The 20,287-nt window shown below is 43.8% G+C and overlaps 1 protein-coding gene across 1 annotated transcript in view; it reads right to left on the bottom strand.

Moving 5' to 3' along the window:
• LOC138297156 (zinc finger protein 729-like) overlaps positions 1 to 20,287 on the bottom strand; it is a 355,358-nt gene that overhangs the window by 286,597 nt on the left and 48,474 nt on the right. The gene's annotated exons all lie outside the window — the stretch shown is intronic.

The raw sequence follows: 20,287 nt of genomic DNA, 5'->3' as shown, positions 1-20,287 counted from the left end.
GTGTCCCTGGCTGGAAGTACTGAGGCAAAGTCTGGGCATTTTCTGTTTTCTGCTGTGGCGAATAAATCTATGTGTGGAGTGCCCATGTGCTGAAAATGCTTTGCACGTGGTCTTAAAGAACCCATTTGTGATTCTCCTGAAGGTCTCTGCTTGAACATTTTGAACACCTGGGAGATGGGTAACAGTGATCACAGGTCTCTGGTTATCAGCCAATCCCAAATTGTCTGGGCGTTGTGAGACAATGGCTTGGACCCTGTTCCCCCTTGTTTGTTGAGGTAGTACCTGGTGGTTGTGGCGTCTGTCTAAACAAGCAGGAATTGCATCTTGAAGGACTGGAGAAAAGCCTTTAACTGTAAGGGAACCGCCAAAGCTGTAGGAGATTGATGTGATAAGTCATCTCCCTCGAAGACTATGTGTAATGCTATCTGTATTTAATCACCAGCTCAACCTTGACCACTGACTCCATTTTGTGCTTAGCTTAGGTTAACACACAGTCACATGGGTGGCGCAGGTATTTGTCCATGCACAGGTTGTTCAACGTGTTTTTGCTCTTTCTCACCGAGGATGGGGGAGTATCAGTGATAAAGTGTACCAGGCTGAGAATGTTTATGGTAAGGCAGGGAACAGCTTGGTCTTGGAAAAATTCTGTGATCATTATTATTTCAATGCTGTAATTTCTTTCAGAATCGCACTTGTGTTACTGCCTTTGAAATAAAAGTCCACGTTATTTTCTCTGTGCACGAAACTTGGGAAGGGCCTTAATAAATTCATTACTCAGACTAACAGTGCTGTTTTCTTTGCATTCCTATTACGTGTTTTTTTCTCTCAGTCTGAAGTAGAGCAGAACTCCAAGTTCCCTGGATTTGTATGGGATCAATATTCTCTCCCCAACCTGATAGAGAGGCATCTCTGACTATTGTCTGAGAGGAAACCTCCTGATGAAAAGGCATTCCTTGAAGTAGGTTTGTTGGCGAACAGCACTATTTCAGAGACTGTATAGCCTTGGGAAACAGTGTGATCCTGTCCTCCTACTTGCTTGAAGATTGATCCCACTGATCCTCTAGACACTCTTGAAGTGGCCTCATGTGTAGACGGGCATTCAGAGTCAGAAAAATGCAAAAAGCCATTAATTCGAGGAGAGATGACACGGTTCTCACTGTGGGATGAGGGACATTCATGGGAGAGTGACACTTCAGACTGATTGATGACAGTCTCTCCTCCAAAGGATACACTCTTACTTGTACAGTGTCGATGGTGACATCTAGGTAATCCAGAGATTGGACTGGAGTAGAGGTCAATTTGTTATGATTTAATGCAGTCCTAATCGTGGAGAGGATTGCTCGCCAACTGATAATGAAGTGGGGCTTCTTGTGTTGTTGACGCTTTGATCAATAAATTCTCTAGATATGGATGGACAAATATTCTGAGCTTTCGGAGATCTGCAGAGACCACTGCGAGAAAGTTCTGGGGGCTGATTTGCGGCCAGAAGGAAGTACTTTGTACTGGTAGTGATTGTGACTTACGAGGAACCTCAAGAATTTGCTGTGTTTTCTGGCTATTGGAATATGAAAGTATGCATCTTGACGGTCTATTAAACAGAGCCAGTCTTCCTTGATGTATTTGGAGATAAATCTGATGATGTTTTTCTCTCTGAATCAATTTGTTGGCTCGCTTCAGATCTAAAATGGGTCTGAATTAGTTTCTGGGGTCTTTGTTTTTCACCAAAAATAAACTGGAGTAAATCACCATTCCTCGTTGCTTGGGAGGGAAAATCTCCACTGCTTGCTTGTGCAGAAGGATGTTCACTTCCGAGCGCAGCATCTACAGATGTTGATTGGATGGTTTTGGTGGGATATTTGGCGGAGGACTGGTAAACCTGAAACAATATCCATTCTGTACAAAAGTTGAAAACTGAGGCGTCTTTGGTGATGGATTGCCACTCTGTCAAGAAATGAGAAGTTCTTCTGCCTAACGGAATGGTTAATAGCAGAGGAGGAAAGTGTAGATTCATTGTTTGCTGCCTGTTGTAGCCTTTACCCCCATGAGCAGCCCTGGTGGCTGGTCCTTCCTCTAGGTTGGTGACATTTTTGTCATTGATAAGGTCTTTGTTGGTGACCTTGGTATCACTGAGGGTCTTGAACCCTCTGTGGGTGATAACCTTGCTAAGGCTTATAGGTATGCTTTCACTGTTCTTTTTGTTTTTCGAGACCTACCGCCTTCAGGGTCTCCATCTCGGACTACATCCGAGTTATCTCATCATCTGTATGACTGCTGAATAAGGTGGATCCTGAGAAGGGAAGATCAAAAATAGGTTGCTGAGCCTCTTGTTTAAGAGCAGTAAGGCGACGCCAAGAGTCCTCCTCAGGGCCAAACCAGTACTTGTGGGCTGCTGAAAATGACGAGTCGGCAGCATAGCTAATGATTTGTAGACCATCATGCCCTCATTTATCACCTCAAGGAATCTCTGGGGAAGTCGTCTGCAAACCTTTGTAAAGTCCCAAAAAGCTCTATTATATCTGCCCAATAGGACTGACACACTTGCTGCTTTCATGATGGTGGTAGCTGTATCACAAACCTTGCGCCCCACTTAATCTAACTTCTTACTCTCTTTGTCTGGTGACACTGTAGATTGAGTAGTAGAGTGCAGTTTCTTTGCAGCAAGAATAACCACAGAATCAGGGGGATGGTCAGAGCAGAGAAACAGTGGATCTTGTTCCGGAGGTCTATATTTGTTTTGTAGCCTCGAAGGAGACAATTTGGCTGAAGCCAGTGTAAGGAACAGCTCCATGGCCGGTTCCTCTAGACCCAGAACCAGTGGTAGGAGTGGTCTGGATGCTGTACGGTGGTGAAGTGTCTTGAAAACCACAGATGTAGATGGAGTGGGAGCAGGCATTGGAATGTTCAATTTTGATGCATCTCTCACATGCATCTGCTGACAGGTATTTATGTCCTCCACTGGAGAGACTGCTGTTTGAGGAGAATCAGATGGTGTTGGTGAGTATCTGTCAGCACTGGAGGAAGAAGACGAAGAATAATAGGTCGAGCAACATCTGGACCGCGACCTGGACCTGGACACATGATGGCGATGTGCGTGTCTAGAGGATGGTCATGACTAAGAACGTCAGGATCTATTGTGATGCCTGGAATGTGATGAGTAATGAGATCTGAACTGTGACCATCAAGGAGAAGGCAGAGGCCTTGAGGGAGGAACTGACACACACAGCAGTGGTGGAAGCAGCGCTGGCAAAGGTGAAAGAAGCACCACAATAGGAGGAGGTGGAGTCAAAGGAGAGTCTGGCAGCAGGATAGGAGATGATGGAGAATATGCCCTGTAGCCCTCAGAGTCTGAAGTTGGTGGTAGTCGTATTTTCTGACTTTCTCCAAAAATCAGAATTGCCTTGATGTCAGACTTCTTGACATAGCTTTTTCTCCTAGGTCTTACCGTCAGACTCCTCGATATCGAACATTTTCTACACCTCGTCGTCATTGTATGCCTTGACATTGACCTCATATGTCTCATCGACCCAGCCCTCGACAGCGACATGTGGGGACTGTACCTGGTCTTGACATCGATGCTCTTGATGTCGACCTGGAACGACGCAGTTTTTGATGTGGGCTTCTCTTTGGATCTCAAATGCCTGGAGAGAGCCCTGGTAGAGGATTGACCCTCACCTCACTCTCTGGATGTCCCACCTTCTGATTGTGCCTGTTGCTTCTCTGTACCATAGTGTCACATTCTGACCCCCTCTTACAGCTCTTGTGGGATTTGACAGGAGCATGGCTTTGATTCTTGTGTGTCCTTGTCTGTCCAAGATAGGGTCCACCCTTACTGGTAGCCACGGTGGTGTGGACAATGAGAACGCCAAGGCAGACTGTGCCTCCTGGAAGGAGCCCCACAGATGGAAAAAAAAAACCTCCTGCGCACAGGAACTCCATAAGATGGAAGGAAGGACCCAGGGAGACACCAGGAACCAGAGACCTGGAAAATGATGCAGGGCCAGGAACAAAGCAGGAGTGTCAACTGTGACTGCCACCAACAGGAATGAGGTCACACCATGAAGCAAGGAGTGTTATAATGCAAAGAAAAATAAACTGGCCCCTTATGTAGCAAAAATCAGGAAGCGACAAAACAGGAGAGAGAAATATCGCAGGAAGTGCTCAATAATAAGAAATAGAGAAGACGCCATATTGGATTGGGAAAAATAAAACCACCCATGAGCATGCTGGGAAACATGCAAAGGAACCTGGGAAGAAGAAAGGAAGAGAACATGGCCCCAGGTATCAGGACTAAGAAAAAGTGAAAGATATGGCCCCAGGGATCCCAACAGGTAAGGCAAAGATATTGTCAAGCGTTCGATCACCTCGTTTCAGGTAAGGAAGCACCGTGGCTATGAACACGAGTCACCGCGGGTGCTCAGCTACCCGAGTTGAGTTCTTATAGAAATGTGCGTCACGGAATATATCTGCGACGCCATCGCAGGTTGCTAAAAAAAGACCGTGGCGGATCAGACAAGTCGAAAAACTAACCACGGACGCTACCGTGGTTCAAGAATGGGATGCCGTGGGTCTGCGGCCAGCCCACAGCGTAACACATATGCAAATCTTCTCCTTTTCCTTCACGGTGCACCTGGAAATTTCCTGCAGTATGGACATCTGTCAGGAACATGCCTCTCAGGAAGGAAAATGATGCAGACATCATGAGGGTCTGACTTGGCATTTTTTCTTCCACAGGCAGGACACTCGTCAAAAATTTCTAGTGAGATTTTTGAAGGGAAAAAAAGCCTAAAAAGGTCTAGTTCAGTACCCCCAAGATCCTGTCAATTGGAGCCTGAAACAATAATTGAAGCAACTGCCATCTGCTGGGCATTATGGGATACAGGTGGGTTCTGGGTCCCTAAAGGCACAGACGCTGTTTTCACAGTTACATAATGGACAGCCTATGGGGTTACACTGCCCTCTATTTCTTTGTCTTTATGATTTAAAAAAGGGTTTGTGAAAGATTTAACTAGTCAAATGACTTCTTTCCAGCCAATTTGACTTACATTTTTATATATATTTAGTTAACTTTTTTTATATACAATCTGAAGAAACTGGCCATTGTAGCATTTTATTATAGGCTGCAAACTATTCATGTCTTAACAGATTCTCCAGGCCTTACTGAAAAATGGGCGAATATTTACACTTAAGAACACATAATTTAAAGAAGTGCTCTGGGATCCCCTCATGCGGGGGGAGAGGGGATTAAAGCTTATGATTATCAATGGAGTTCCCCTGAGAGAGAACTAGGTTTAGAAGCAAGTTTTCCTTTATCATGTCAAGATTCCCTCCGACATTCATAAACAATATATTAGTGTAACGAGGTTAGCCAACAACCAGGATAAGGGAAAAGAAGACTGTCACTAAGCAAACATGTTACATATGGTTGCTTGCCAACTACAGAATCCACTCTGGAGTAAAACAAATATATATATATTAATTGCAATATGGCTTGGCAGACATACAAACTGATATCCAAGATTTACACTGAAACATTCCAGAGTAGGAACATTTCTCATTAACCCCACTTGTGCATAGAAGGATGAGGTTATGCCCTTCCATGAAACAGTGTAGATTCTCCTTTCCCTTCTGCCCCCACCAGCCTGGCTGTAGAATAACTTCCACTGGAGGGCCTGGGCAGTGGACATTTTTCCCCAATGACATCTAGAACATATAGCACTCGGACGTCTTAGAGGGGAAGTTATGGTAGCCGTTAGACCCTCCATCTCCGTCAAAACAGTCCAGCAGCACTTCGGTGCACTGTTCCCTTTTGGAGGCATTGATGTCAAAGGGGGAGTACTGTTGAATAGTAGAAAAGCTCCCATTTCAAACAATATATCTACAGGGTGGATTCTTGTTCAGTGCCGGGGATAGTTTTAACAGGAATAATATCCTCTAAAACTCCCTTAGAAGCACGTAACTGAGAAGCAAATATTTGCAGAGGTGTGTGTGAGTGTGTGTGCGTATTTATATATATATATATATATATATATATATATATATATATATATACATACACACACACACACACACACACACACAATTACACATACATACATACATATGCCAATGACACCCAGACCAATCGAGGTTTATTCCCAATAGATCAACAAGGCTTATAGAGACTGTACAAACGTATGCAGTGTTATTTACCTTAGACACAGAAAAAGTACTTAAATCAATGGGGTGATCCTGTATTCTGAAGGTACTTGGGTAAATGTTCCAGGTTTCTCCGTTTCTCTCATTAGTGGGTTTGCTCTACACAACCCACTGGCCAGAATGTGTGTCAATGGAGTGGGGTCTTAATCATTCACTCTACTTAGAGGAAGAAGGCAAGGACTGTCTCTTGTGTCCCGTGCTCTCTGCGCTGACAGTAGAGCTTCTGTGGCATGCTGGATCTGGTGGGAGCCACAATAATGGACTCCAATGGAGTTTGCCATTAATTGATATTAACTGGTTTTCCCTCTTACAATTGGCGAGTATCCTAAAGTAGGGTTTAAATACTTAGGAATGTATATCACTAATGGTCAGAGATCAATTTATCAAAGAGTATCCGATTAGTCTTGGCTCAAGCTAGTATCGAGTTATCACAGTGCTGTATGCTCCTGTTGTCCATAAATAGAAGAGGTGCACTCTTTAAAACTGTATTTTTCCAAAAATGTTAAAGATAGTACAAAATATATTAGATCTAAATTAAATGCTGTGGTTTGGTCTTCATTAGGACATGATGAAACAATCAGATTTCATTATTCTACAGTTTTCTGGGGGTATAACAAAGCCAGATATAACATACCCAGCAAACCAATTGGTGATAATAAATGGTTAGGCTTTAGTATGCGAGCTGAACCTTCCCTAGCTATAGAATAGTATGCAACCTCAACTTTGCAGGTTGTACATCAGCAGTCATTACATAACAGGTAGGTTTTCAGTTTTTCTCTTTGCAGGTTTTTACTTCACAGTTAGGTAACTGACTGCAACATATTAATAAAAATATATAGGTTTTGGAAACGGAACATTAACAGTAAATATATGTATTTAATCATAATTGCATATACATATTTATTGTTTTTATTTCTTACATTTGTAAAAGTATTGTAAAAAATGTCAAATGAACTAAGTATTAAGATAAAACATTTTTTTAATTATTTAAGTATAACCTGCAACTAGAGTTTCTTATAGAGAGGTCCTAAGCCCCATATTATCGCGCAAAACACTGCTAAAGAATATCTAGACTGCCAGAGATGGTGCTGTATCACACTTTCTACTGAGAACTGATGTCAAGCCTGAGTGCAGGAGGGGCTGATGCTGAAGCAACGTATGGTTGCCTTTCGCAGGGAACATGGACTCCCTGACTAATAATTTCAGCGCTTTGCTGTAAGCAGGTATGCAGTGTGCTGATTCTCCCTAAGAAACTCTAGCTACAAGATACACTGCTCCTAAGCAAGAGGGTGCCCTGTTGAAATAAACACACTTTTTAGTTAAAGTGTCTTTTTCTTAGTGCAATTTGTATTGGGAGGAACAAAGTAGGTTTATTCTCAATCACCACGGTGTCCCTGGATGCCTGCTTAGGGACTGCTAGTAACCCAGAAGTACTGATGCCACTTCAACTACGTAAGGGGTGGGGGTTCTGACGGGCAACACAGTCTTTCACAGTCAAGCGTTGGTGCAGTGGACCAACTTCATTTGTGTCACAAAACCATATAGAACTGAGCCAGAGACCACTAGACACAGATTTCAAAACTAAACAAAAGGATGGGACAGCCTACCCTGGCATTGAGCCATATGCCTGCCCAACAGTGGCAAATGTGTCTTTCTGTCCACTTGGGGGCAGACAGAAAGCTTACCTCATCTGGGGGGGTTGCCCCAAATCTGTCTTTGCAGCAGGGTTTTGAAAGCCCGCCCGCTAGAAACCAGGGATTTAGCCATTTGGTTAAAAAACAAAACATGATGGTGTGCAGGCATTACACTCTGGCATTGATCATACTCCTATCCCATAAAGGACAAACCAATCTTTCAGCCACGGCCCTCTAGGGACAGATAGGGGGTTTGCCCCCATGTTTCCCCAGAGGGTCAGAAAGCCCACTAAACACCAGGGGTTTCAAAATGTACCAAAACAAATGAAAAAATGGGACAGTCTACCCTGGCAATAGTGTCTTTCTGCCCCCTGGGGGCAGATAGGAGGTTTGCCTCAAGTGGTAGGCTGCCCAAATCTGCCCTTAGGGGCACTGGGGTGTTTGGGGGCGAGGGGGAACAGACAGCCCACCAAACACCAGGGATTTTGCATTTGAGGGAAAAAGAAAGGGGTACAGGTGTTGCACTCTGCCACTGGCCATACCCCCACCCAAAAAGGACAAACTAGTCTTTCTGCAGCCCCCCACCAATCCTACAGGGACAGACAGAAGGTTTGACCCTTTTATGCCACTGAGTATGTAGAAAGACCACTAGATATCAGGGATTTTGCATTCAGGGCAAAAGAAAGGGGTGTAGGTTTGCACTCTGACATGAAGCCATAATCCCACCCCAAAAGAGACAAACCAGTGTTCTGGCCTTCCCGGAAGGCACAGAGGGACTTTGCCCCCAAGTGGCAGAAAGGCCACTGGATGGCAGCACTATGTGTTTTTTTAATCAACTAATGGAATGGGTCTGGCCCAGCCTGACATCACCCCTAAAGCCTCAACAGCCTTTGGTCTCTGCTGCGGACTAAAACATGCCTTCCAAATGGCAAGCAACAGGACATTTGTTTCTTTTGGGTTTTATTTTTACATATCGGCTAGGAGAGTGGGGCTAAATCCCAATATCATCCCACTAGCCATGGCGATTGGCTCCACTGCTTGGGTTTGGGTAGGCTGCCACCTGGAGAAAACTAACAGACCCCGACAATTCAGAAAACTACAAAAACAAGGTGATGGATGGAATACTTGAATTGATGTCAGACACTGGCAATCGCTCGGCCCGCATGCTAATCCATATTTTCTCACCCACCATGTCACTTCAGGTTGCACCTAGTCATAGGCAAATCAGATTTAACCCGGTTCCTCATGGAAATAGTGCAGCCTGAACTGCCAGGCCAGGTCCTCCCTGAACCGGAACACAAGCAACCCAGGACCAGTGTTGCCCTTGTTATGGGCTCTTCAGCTGTTTATAGCTAGGTTCCAGAGGATCAGTGAAGTCTGACCCACGTCTGGGAATACCAGACACTCTTAGGGCATCCAACGCAAAAGCACCAAGGTGATGGATGGAATGTTTGAATTAATTTCAGCCAATGGCAACCGCTCAGACCGCACCCCAATCCATCATTTTTCACCCACCATGCCACCTCAGTTTGTACCCAGCCATATGCAAATTAGTCTTAACCCTGTTCCTCATGGGAAGAGCCCAGCCCAAATGCCAGGGCAGGTGTTCCCTGAACCAGAACACAAGCAACCCAGGACCGGTTTCACCCTTGTCATGGGCTCTTCGGCCAAAAATAGCTTGGGTCCAGTGGGACAGTGAGGCATGGACCCACGTCCACTTGGTGCATCAAGTGCAAAACGAGGTGATCGAACGCTTGACAATATCTTCGCCACTAACAATCACTGTGGCCGCATCCCAATCCATTATGTTTCACCCACCATAGCCCCTCAGTTTGGACCCAGCTATATGCAATTCAGCTTTGAACCCGTTCCTCATGGGAACAGTCCAGCCCGAACTGCCAGTCCATGTGCTTCCTGTTTTGAGAGGTATTGAGATGCAGCATTTCAGTTTTAGCATGGTTTATTTTCTATCCTCCTTCAGCTGTAAAATGACAGTTACAATTGGGCATAAGCATTGATTTTAGTTGATGTTTCTAGGCAAGCTTTAGGTTCTGTGGTTTATCTTCTTGCAACTGCAAGGGACTCGATAAATAAGGCAAAAAGTATACATGACTGACTTGGGGCAACCTTGTTGTGGACTTCTGTCAAGTTTTATGGAACCCGCTTTTATCCAGTTAATTGTGACAGATGCAGAGAATAGTTCATATAGATTTAAAATTAAGTTTATTATTGGTGCCAGAAAATCTTATGTCCTCAGAATAATGAATAATGCATACCATGATGCCAAATCAAATGCCTTTTCTGTATCTCTTAGATGAATTACAGCAGTCCATGTGCACCAAGACCAAAGGCCTCTGTGGATCACTTGAAGCATCATGACATACATGTGGAACTGACTGCTTTCAAAAACCCTTTGCCAAGTCTTGGAGATGTATTACCCAACTTTCTAAAGTGGTATGAGGTATCATGACAAACATGAAATATTCTGGATGGAAATGTTGAACGACTGAGATGAGGTTTATGTTGTTTCACCACTGTAGAAGAGACCTTCAGTGGGTAACTTCACTTCCCAGGACCTGCGGCAGTTGTTTGTGGAGCTCCTCTTGTAATGGACACGTGCAGACAGCAATGAGGAATGAACATTATGCATAAAAATATCATTCTTAAACACTTGCATGTACAGACGTACGTAGTTCAAAACTTCCAAGAAAAAGTGTGCAACAGACTGTATTCAATGAATCCGCTCTTCAGTTGTGAATGCTGACCCAGCTTCGGTGACCAGAATGTCTCCCAAAAACTATGTCCTGGTTAAAGGATTTCGATTTGTTTCAAATCAGACCGAGTCTACGCAACAGTCTCAAAACAGGCGCTGGAAGAGATTTACACTTTGGCAATAGATCTGCTTTTGATCACTCAATCACTGTGACAAGGGCATATTTGTTGCTCATGGTGCCTGAGGATTGCCACAACCCAAGGCGGGTATTTTGTGAATATTTGCAGAGCAGCCTTCAAGCGAATAGAAGAACTAGTAACTGGTAGTAACAACAGGATACTTCAAATCAAAGATTTATTTCTGATGTTATCATGAACAAGAATGAACAAATATGCATTGTGATGGGCAACTCTCCTAAAGAAGCTGAAATATGTCTTGCAAAGTTATGATCCACAGTAATAGTCTGAGGTACTTATTGAGCTAATGTAGGTCTAAAATAGTACCCAAACCCTGGATTTTTTTGGGATGACAATGAATGTAGATTACAAGCTTCGGTTTCCCTGTAGATTGGGGGACAGGCTAAAGGGCTCTTTTTCGCAACAGTAGAATCATTTCTGCATGAAGCTGACTGAGATGGAGATGGGTTTCTTCTGGAGGGTGCTCTATACTGTAAATTACAAAGTATGACCCATGGAAATCAGGTCAAACACGGGTGTAATAATTATTCCCGAGTGTAGGCAGAAATCAGCAGGAGGGTAGAGGAGCGCATGGCAGCAAGAAATCACTAGCACGGGCTTCTCCAATGAGAAGCTTGTAAGCTACTGGTAGCTCTCCAGTGTGCATCCTAGCCTCCTAAATTACAAGGTTTTGCTTGGCTGAATTATTGTACATATCCCAAAGTTGAAAAAGTACTATTTGATTTTTCAGTTATGCATCTCTGGGGAGACTTATTACTAATATTGTTACATTGCTGCCAGGGGTCATTCCTGCTATAGTGGTCATGTATTAATCATAAAGAGGCATTAGAAACTCAAAAAGCATTTTTCACATTACTGCTAGCAACCTTGCCTGATGAAATGAGGTAATCGCTGCTGATAATCTTGCATGAGGTGGCCACTAATATAATCTTGTCTGATGTAGTCACTGTTATCACACTAATAATATTAGTAGCTTAGGATGATTTTCATTTACCATAAGTAGCTCTTATTACAGAAAGGTTGGAGAGCCCTGCAGTAGCATCTTGCAATCTTGACTGATTACAGCCATGTTTCTTGTAAGATGATCTGGTATTACTTCTGGACTAAGGGTATTGTCTTCTGGAATACAAATGCTTGGAATGCAGCTGCTGATAGTGGTTTGGCAACCCCATGAGTTATTGTTACATTTATGTATACTGTATATTTTAGGTGGCAATATTATGCTAAGTATAAGTGTATGCAAACGTAGCTTGGTTGGCTGTGGAGGTTGCATCCACGACCTACAATGTAATTTCCAACGATGAGCAGCATTATCTGATCCTCGCATCATTAGTACAGTCATATTACCTGTAGATTCATGCCCAATGCCTGCATGCCAAAAATCACAAGACATATTTTCTCTACCAGTTGCCACCACTCCCTATCATAGATATTCTATTACTCCTTCTTTGAGGAGTTTCAAGTGTCAAATTCAGAAGACTAAGATGAGCTTAAAAAAAAAAAAAAAAATCTAAAGACTGCTATAAATGCAAGACCTTGCAGTAGACGATTTGGATCAAGATTTCAATCATATTTCAGTGCAGTCTATAAAGGCCTGCTAGCAAATTCATACATCTTTATCTTGCCCTATTTGACAGTAACCCATATCCCTGAGTGTGGAAACATATAGATAATGGAATAGAATTTGCTAGGTGTATGTGATTTTATACAAAAATAATTTCATGAATACCTGAGAAACCATTTCACCTAAACAGCAAAATGGACATTAACTATTTCATAAAAAACAATTCCTAAAATGCCTTTTTTCTAAATTGGCTTTTGCAAACTTAGGGGGTCATTACAACCTCGGCGGTCACCGCCAGTAGTGGCGGTTTGCCGCTCTGCGTATGACTGTTGGCTGCTCTCCATCCTTTTTCCGACGGAGAGCCGCCAACAGCCATACTGGCGGGCGGAGGGGAAATGGAGGTTGCTCCATCTTCACCGCCACGCCAACAGAACACCGCCCACCGAATCACGTCCTGTGATTCGGCTTGGCGGTGTTCTGTTGGCGGTGTGGTGTCGGCGGAGCAGCTCCCATCCCCTCCCGGAGAATTGACGGAACAGGTAAGTCGATCGTCCGTTAGGGGAGGGTGTTGTGTGCGTGCATGGGGGTCTGTGTATGTAGAGGGGTTGTGTGAGTGCATGTATGCTTGCGGGGGTGTTGCGTGTATTGGGAATGAGTGCGTGTATGTCTGTGGGTATGTCTGTATGGATGTGCGCGTGTATGTTTGTATGTGGGTGTACGTGTGACTGTGTGTGTGGATGTAGGCATGTATGTCGTGTGTGTGTGTTGGTGGTGCCTGCGTGCGTGTCGGGTGTGAGTGCTGTGGTGTTGGGGATTGGGGTGGGGAGGGGGGCCCTGCCACCTTTGGGGAGTGGCAGGAGGTGTAGGGGAGGGAGTTGCGGTGGGGGAGACCACTATCAGTGGCAGGGAAGGAATTCCCTGGCACTGATAGTGCTTACCGCCATGGATTTCATGGCGGTTCCAACCGCTGGAAATCCACGGCGGTAAGCCGGGTCAAAATACCGTCGGTCTCCAGCCCGGCGGTCATCTCCGCCCTGGCGGGCGGAACGGAGAACCGGCGGATGACCATGGCGGTAACCGCCATGGTCATAATACGCTGAGGAAAGACCGCCAGCCTGTTGGCGGTCTTACCGCCGCTTCTCCGCCTTCCGCCAGGGTCATAATGGCCCCCTTAAGTTTTTCAAATGCGGTGGTCGCCACTGTCTAGTTATAAGCAAGTCAGAGTGTTTTTGTTTTGTAACTTTGGCACCATTTGACAAATCTTCATAAAAATATAAATAAAACAAAATAAAAAAAAAAAAACAAGAAAAAAAAAACACACATCCTCCTTCGCTCCCTCCTGGAAAGTTTTGGGGTGTTCCATCAACCAGGGACTGAACAAACAAACAGAGGTGGGGTGTGTGTGTTTGTGGGGGGGGGGGGGTGGAATCAAACCCAAAACAACATTTTCACCATGCATTTCCTACAGGAAAAAAAAACATAGGAAGTGATACAAAAAAATGGATGAACAGAAATACACCAAATTTGGCAGGAAGCAAGAAATGTATCTAGAAAGGGTACTTTTTGTGATTTAGTGTCATTCTAATTAAGGATTAAAATATGATTGTCAGTCCAGTGGGACCTTACAATGCGACTGGCGGCCGAAACATGAAGAAAAGTACTGCAGCCGCGATTTTAGGATTCATACCTCGACTCATGAAAAATAAAATAAGTAAAACATAACAAGGCCAGGGTAGGGTTAACCTGACCCACTAGCCTTTCTGGGTGGTCCCAAAGGGGCCTGCCCTGGAATGCAAATTTTGGAAAACAAATTTATAAAAATCTTCAGGTGCACCAGGGCCCCATGGAACTCCTGCAGGAGCCAGCTGGTCACCTACGTGGTCCATGGGATTCTTGAGGGAGTCCCGCAGGACAACAAAAAAAAAAGGTTACTCTGAGTTTTGCGATTTGAATCTGATCAGTAGTTTCAGTAGATCAGTAGTTTTTAAGAAATGAAGATTCAAAATGTATGTATATTTCACACTGCTGTACCACCGTGGATATTTGTAGTGCCACAAGGTCAAAGGGAACAATGTGATTGACTGGCGGCAAACTGAAGAAAACGTTGTGGCTACCATGGTATGACTCAGTCCACATGTAATGAAAAAAACGTTTTTATTTTTAGAAGTAGAAGGGTGCTGGGTAGGGCTGCAGTGCGGGGACGTACCCAGAGAGCCCCACCCCAAAGATGCAAAGAAAAAACAAATGTTTTATTTTGCCACACCACAGATCCGCCTGTGTAATTTTGCTGCACTGTCGGGGGGAAAGAAGAGAGGGGTTTTGGGCGCCAGCAGGGCATCAGGCGCAGTCCTTGCGCCCCAAACCAGTCATGGCCAAAGGCCATGCCCAGCACATGGTTGTCCACAGGACCTCACTACAGAACAGGTCCTGCACCTAACCCCACACAGCCACAGCCAAAGGGGATGTGTTGCATGGGGTTTGTATAGTAAAGTATGGTGTAAAATAATACATTAAAACGCCCTAAAAATAAACCAAAAAAACAAAGATTAAAAGTGAGGTTATGGTTAGAAATGGGAAAAATATGACTTATAAATTAAAAAAACAAAGCCTTAGAAATTCACTAGGGAAAAATGAAGGCTAAAGTGAAATTATATTTAGGTGAAAATGTCAGCTACAACATAGCATTTAAACCAAAAAAAAAAATCAAACACTAAAATTTACCAGCTTATTACTAACTGAAGTAACTAACTCGCACCCTTACCATGCACTGGTTATACCCTCACATATTACATCACTCATTACATGTTCAATGACAGCATTTATGTCACTGGTGACATATGAAATGACATCATTTATTAAAACACATGTGCAGGAGGAGCAGGAATGAGGCTAGTGCCTCTGTCCTATGTTTTTAATGCTTGGGGAGATGGAGGAAGATCCAAAGCAACCTACTCCTCTAATTTCATTTTTATTTTCCTGGGAAGAGCGCCTTACACCTTCAAAGGCAGCTTGGTGGAAATTCTGCGAGTCTGTGGGTGGATAAACAGTGGCTTTTGTCACATGTATAAAGCCTTCTGTAAGGCTCGATGCTCTGAATCTTCTGAGCTAACCATCAACTTTGAGCTGGGCCTCGGAAGGGGAAACAGTGCAAAAACATACAAGGGGTAAGGATACAGGGAGTCCTCATGGGCAAATGATTGCTCTTTCTTTTTTTCGGCCGATCCGCGGATTCGAGGATCCTCGCCGGATCTTTGGGAAAGGCAAGGCCCTGAGTAGCTTGCTGCCACCTGACACAAATATTAACGTGTGCGTTAAAAATACCATAGAAATTAACTGAAAAAAAAAACCAAAGGTTACAGGGATGTTCTAGTTAGGTTGACGTTTTACCCATACAAAACGATAGAAATTCAGCAGTTATAGTTAAACGTACCTGAAGAAACTATACCTTGTGCTGGAAAGTAACTTTAGGCCACGAGTTATAGTTTCTTAACAATTAATTTCTATGGTTTTTATAACGTACAGTAATTTTCATTACTATACGTGAATCCAACCACCGCTGCGCACTATACGTTAATCCAACCCCCTGTAATGACCCAACTTTGCGTCCCATACTGCCAAAGGCCACGTGCTTTTTACTTGACAAAAACATTTTTCTTTTCAATTTGTCCCGAAGTATCTCATTCTAACTATATAGTTCATCAAAGCCTAAATCGCTCTCTCTCAATCTGTCACTTTCTCTCTCTTTCAGTATGCAACTTAAATATTTATACTTGAGGAAAAACTAAAGCAGGAAATGACCACAGACTCACCTAGACTAGAACCTTTAACTTTTAGTGTGCATGTCTGAGACCTTGACCACTAGGCCAGAGGTGACTCCTTACTGTGCAGTGTCCAGATTTAGCTAGGTCATTCAACTCATAGATTTTGAGGGTAAAAAAGACTTCAATGTTCCATCACTAGGAATGTTTAACAGTGAAAACACTAGAAATTAAACAGACACGCGGCCAAGCTATACTAGAATTTGAACCTTCTGTCTACTGAGTGATAATACAAGACCTTGACCATTAGGCCAGAAGTGACTCTTTAATTAGCAGCTCCCTGCTTGTGGGAGCAATGTTTTCATCTGTTCTTCTGCACATATATTTGCGTGGAAGGACACAGATGAGAACTTCACTTTCTGAAAGTGAGAGCTGTTTGACAGCTCTCACTTGCAGAAAGTGAAGTGTTTGCTCTCAATTGGCAGGAGTTGTAGGGCTTGGCCAAATTAGAGCAAACAGCTATGTCCCGGGGGTGGGCACCCTGGAACATAGCAGGAGTCAGCCCTGGAGGTTGGCTCTCCCCGGGCCATCTATGGCTCCTTGAGGGGGAGCGCACGGCCACCCTCCAATGATTCAATTAACCCCCGGGAGGTGGTGTTCCCCAGGGTTGGTTGGGGAGGAAGCCCTCCCCGCATTTAATGTTATAAGCCCCGGAGAGTTGGCCCCTGGCATTCCATTTTTTAAAGCCTCAGGGAGGTGGCAGTCCCCGGGAATTAGGGGTGTGGGCGGCTGCTTGGCCCCCACATTCACTTTCTTTAAACCCCTGCAGAGGTGGCAGTCCCCTGGCATTCAATTGCTTTAAAGCCCTGAAGTGGTGGCGGTCCCCAGGGTTGGGGGGAGCGTGCAGCACTCCTGAATATTATTTCATTGAACCCCTGGGGAGCTAGCAGTTCCCGGGCTTGGAGGAGGTGCGCAGCCCCCCCACATTGAATTTCTTTAAAGTCCTGGGGAGATGGCGGTCCCTGTAACTGGAAGGGGGGGTGGGCACGCATAGTACTTCATTGAAGCCCCAGGGAGGTGGCAGTCCCCGGGCTTTGGTGGGCACGGTACACCCCCCACACAGTACTTCATTGAAGCCCCGGGGAGGTGGCATTCATTATGAATAAGCCCAGGGGAGGTGGTGGTCCCCGGGGCATAAAAAGGTCCTAGGAGGGGGGCCCTGTGCACCCCCTTCCTTTACTTCAAAATGCCCCCGGAACCTGGCCCACCCAGTGACTTCATAAAAACAAGCACAGGAGCCCGATTTTTTTTTTTTTGCCATGAATTTGCGATGTTGTTGAGAACTCGCAGCAATTGTTTTTTTTTTCTCCTCAAAGTGTTTTTTTTTTTTTTTTTTTTTTTTTTTACCGGGCAGGGTCCCTCTGGGACCCCAGCAACAGAGCTAAGGGGTCAGGGTGTATCTATGCTGGACCATTTTCTTTTTTCTCACTTTTTTCTTGGGACTCAGCTGGGGTAGAGTCCCAAGATGACTGTCAACACTTCCTGGACAGTCAGAACTCTGCAGCTCCGTGCACGAGCGCCTATTATTCAATAAGTCTTTGAGAAGGGTCCGTGGCCCTAGATATACCAGGGGTGTGGAAATCCTGTAGCCCAATGCCAAGGGCATATTACTTGAGGTCAAGGACAACAAGTTTTGATGTTTTTGTCCTTGGGACAAGTAGGCCCACCCCCCCACCTCCGTACCACAAACCCTTTCACTGCTAGTTTACAGGGAAGGGAACCGTCTGAAATGTAGGTAATATTTGTGTCCATATGTTAATGGTGTTCAAACTTGTATTTATAGTTCATTAACGCAAAGCCTTTATCATTAGGGTGACCGCTCTAAATAGGTCACCCTGCACTACTGACAGTGGTTCCAGTATAAAAAATAAAAATAAAAGTGTACAATTTGAAAAGTTTAACAATATGAGGCTACATATAATGCTCCAAGAATTCTCTGATTAAATGTAAATGTTTACAGAAGCTTGTAAGCAAGATTGAGGATTCTTTGCTTTCAAAATAAAATGTTCAGAAAAAAATGCAAGTAGGAAAAAAAATGTTTACAAAATTACTGTGAAATTTTAGGTACTATTTCTTTGAAGCATCATTTAGTAAAATGTGTTGATGTATGCTAGTATTTCCCAAAAAATATTCATAATGGATAATCACTCAAACTATTTTCAACAAGATTATGGGAAACATGAAAATAAATGAGCACTGGCAAAGCCAACCAATCTAACATAGGTTGTCAGTCTTTTGGTTTTGACAGTGCAGGTCTTTTTTTGACATGGCTTTTGTCACATTTTATTGTTGCGGTGGCTGCCAGGCCCTCACCATTGTAACAAAAAGTTAAACAAAAAAATGTTTTGGGGTCTCAAAAACCAACATTGCCACAGAAGTTCCTGCAACTGAACAAAACTACTTTGCGTACCAATATGCTTCTTGTGGGAGAGCAGAATGGCATCACTCACAGTAAAGCCAGGTGATAGAAAGGGGGGGGGGTTTGAGGGGGGAGAAGGGGAAATAGAATTTTAACAAAAACAAAATGTCTTGGTTAATGACAGACCTAATTAGGGCCATTTTCTTAAAGAAAGACACAAAAGTGCACCCGTTAGATATGTCTTTCAATCAGTGGCTTTCATGAATTCACAAAAATTTACAGAAGTAAACCAGGAAATCATACTCCTAGCACATATTTGTGAACTGTATTTTAGCACGAGCAAATATGCATGTGTAGGTTTGCTCATGCGACTATCTGTTGAGCGTTTACAAGTTCACTTTCCCTCCAACCACTGTTTTTCCCCAACCCTGGAAGAACTTCTACTCCTGCCCTTGTCAGTAGTAAATTTCCAACCTTTCTCAGTATGGAAAAAGATTAACGCAGAGCTGGTATAACATGCATGTTAGTAGGTTTGCACAGACTCAAAGGCATTCCATCCCTGGAACTATTCCTTATAGTTTCCTCTAGCCCCAATATGTAGATATGATAGAGTTAGCAAAATAAGGCTATTGCTATAGTAGGGCCTGAAATTGCTAGTATTCGAGCCCTACTACGGTGTTACCCCTGGCATAATCAGAGAGGCTATTATCAGAGCTCTTAGAAAATTAGATTGATTCCATAATTTGTGACCCCAATACATGGTACCAAAGAGACAAGTAGATTTTGTTTTAGGGGATAAATAGATTTAAGAAGCAACCTGTCCCATGGACAAGTAAATGTTTTTTTTTTTTAATTCCACACTCCTGATATACAAATTAACTGTTCCTTTAATATCTCAAAAACTACTGAACAAAATTACACCAAATAACCAAAAGCACAATCTGCTGAACAAAATCTAGCTTTCTGCCAACTTTGGTGCAATTCCGTCCAGTACTCTGGGCTGTAGTCATGTTCAAAACTCCAATAGAAATTAACATAGGAAGCACATGTCTTTGATCCCCCTTTTTCTGGGCCCCCGCTGGGCCGAACACCCTGAAACTTCCAAGACGAAACAAGAATCACCGGCCCACCTTTTTTACGAAAAGTTTGTGAAGATATAGGCAAGTCAAAATGCTTTTTCTATGAAAACATGATCCCAACTATAACTACCTAGTGGTGGCCACCACTAGGAAGGAAAATGTCACTTCCCCAGTGTACATCTGTTCGTGGCATGTAGTGCTGCAGATTCACATGCTGTGCATAGCTATTCCGACATCTAGTGTTGGGCTCGGAGTGTTACAAGTTGTTTTTCTTCAAAGAAGTCTTTTCGGAGCCACGGGATCGAGTGACTCCTCCTCTCGGTTACAGTGCGAATGGGCATCGAATCCATTGTTAGATTGTTTTTCCGCAAAGGGTGAAGGAAGGTGTGATAGAGTATAGGAATATAAAGACATGTCCATGTAAATGTAAATACATATGTACAAATTTTAAACTTAAACAACTACAGGCTTCCGGGGAAGAGGGCGGGTGCATGTGAATCTGCAGCACTACATGCCACGAACTGAAGTACACTGAGTAAGTGACATTTTCCGTTGGATGGCATGTGTAGCTGCAGATACACATGCTATGCAAAGACTACAAAGCAATTAGTCCTCTTAAAAAAAGCGGTGGCTAGCCTGTAGGAGCTGAAGTTGTTTGAAATAATGTTCGTAAGACAGCTTGGCCTACACTGGCTTGTTGCTGCGAAAAAACATCAACACAGTAGTGT

Source organism: Pleurodeles waltl, chromosome 5 (genome assembly GCF_031143425.1).
Source record: "Pleurodeles waltl isolate 20211129_DDA chromosome 5, aPleWal1.hap1.20221129, whole genome shotgun sequence".
In the NCBI taxonomy this organism is placed as follows: domain Eukaryota; kingdom Metazoa; phylum Chordata; class Amphibia; order Caudata; family Salamandridae; genus Pleurodeles; species Pleurodeles waltl.
Note: the sequence above shows the minus strand (reverse complement) of the source record. Positions and strands in the feature narration are given on the sequence as shown.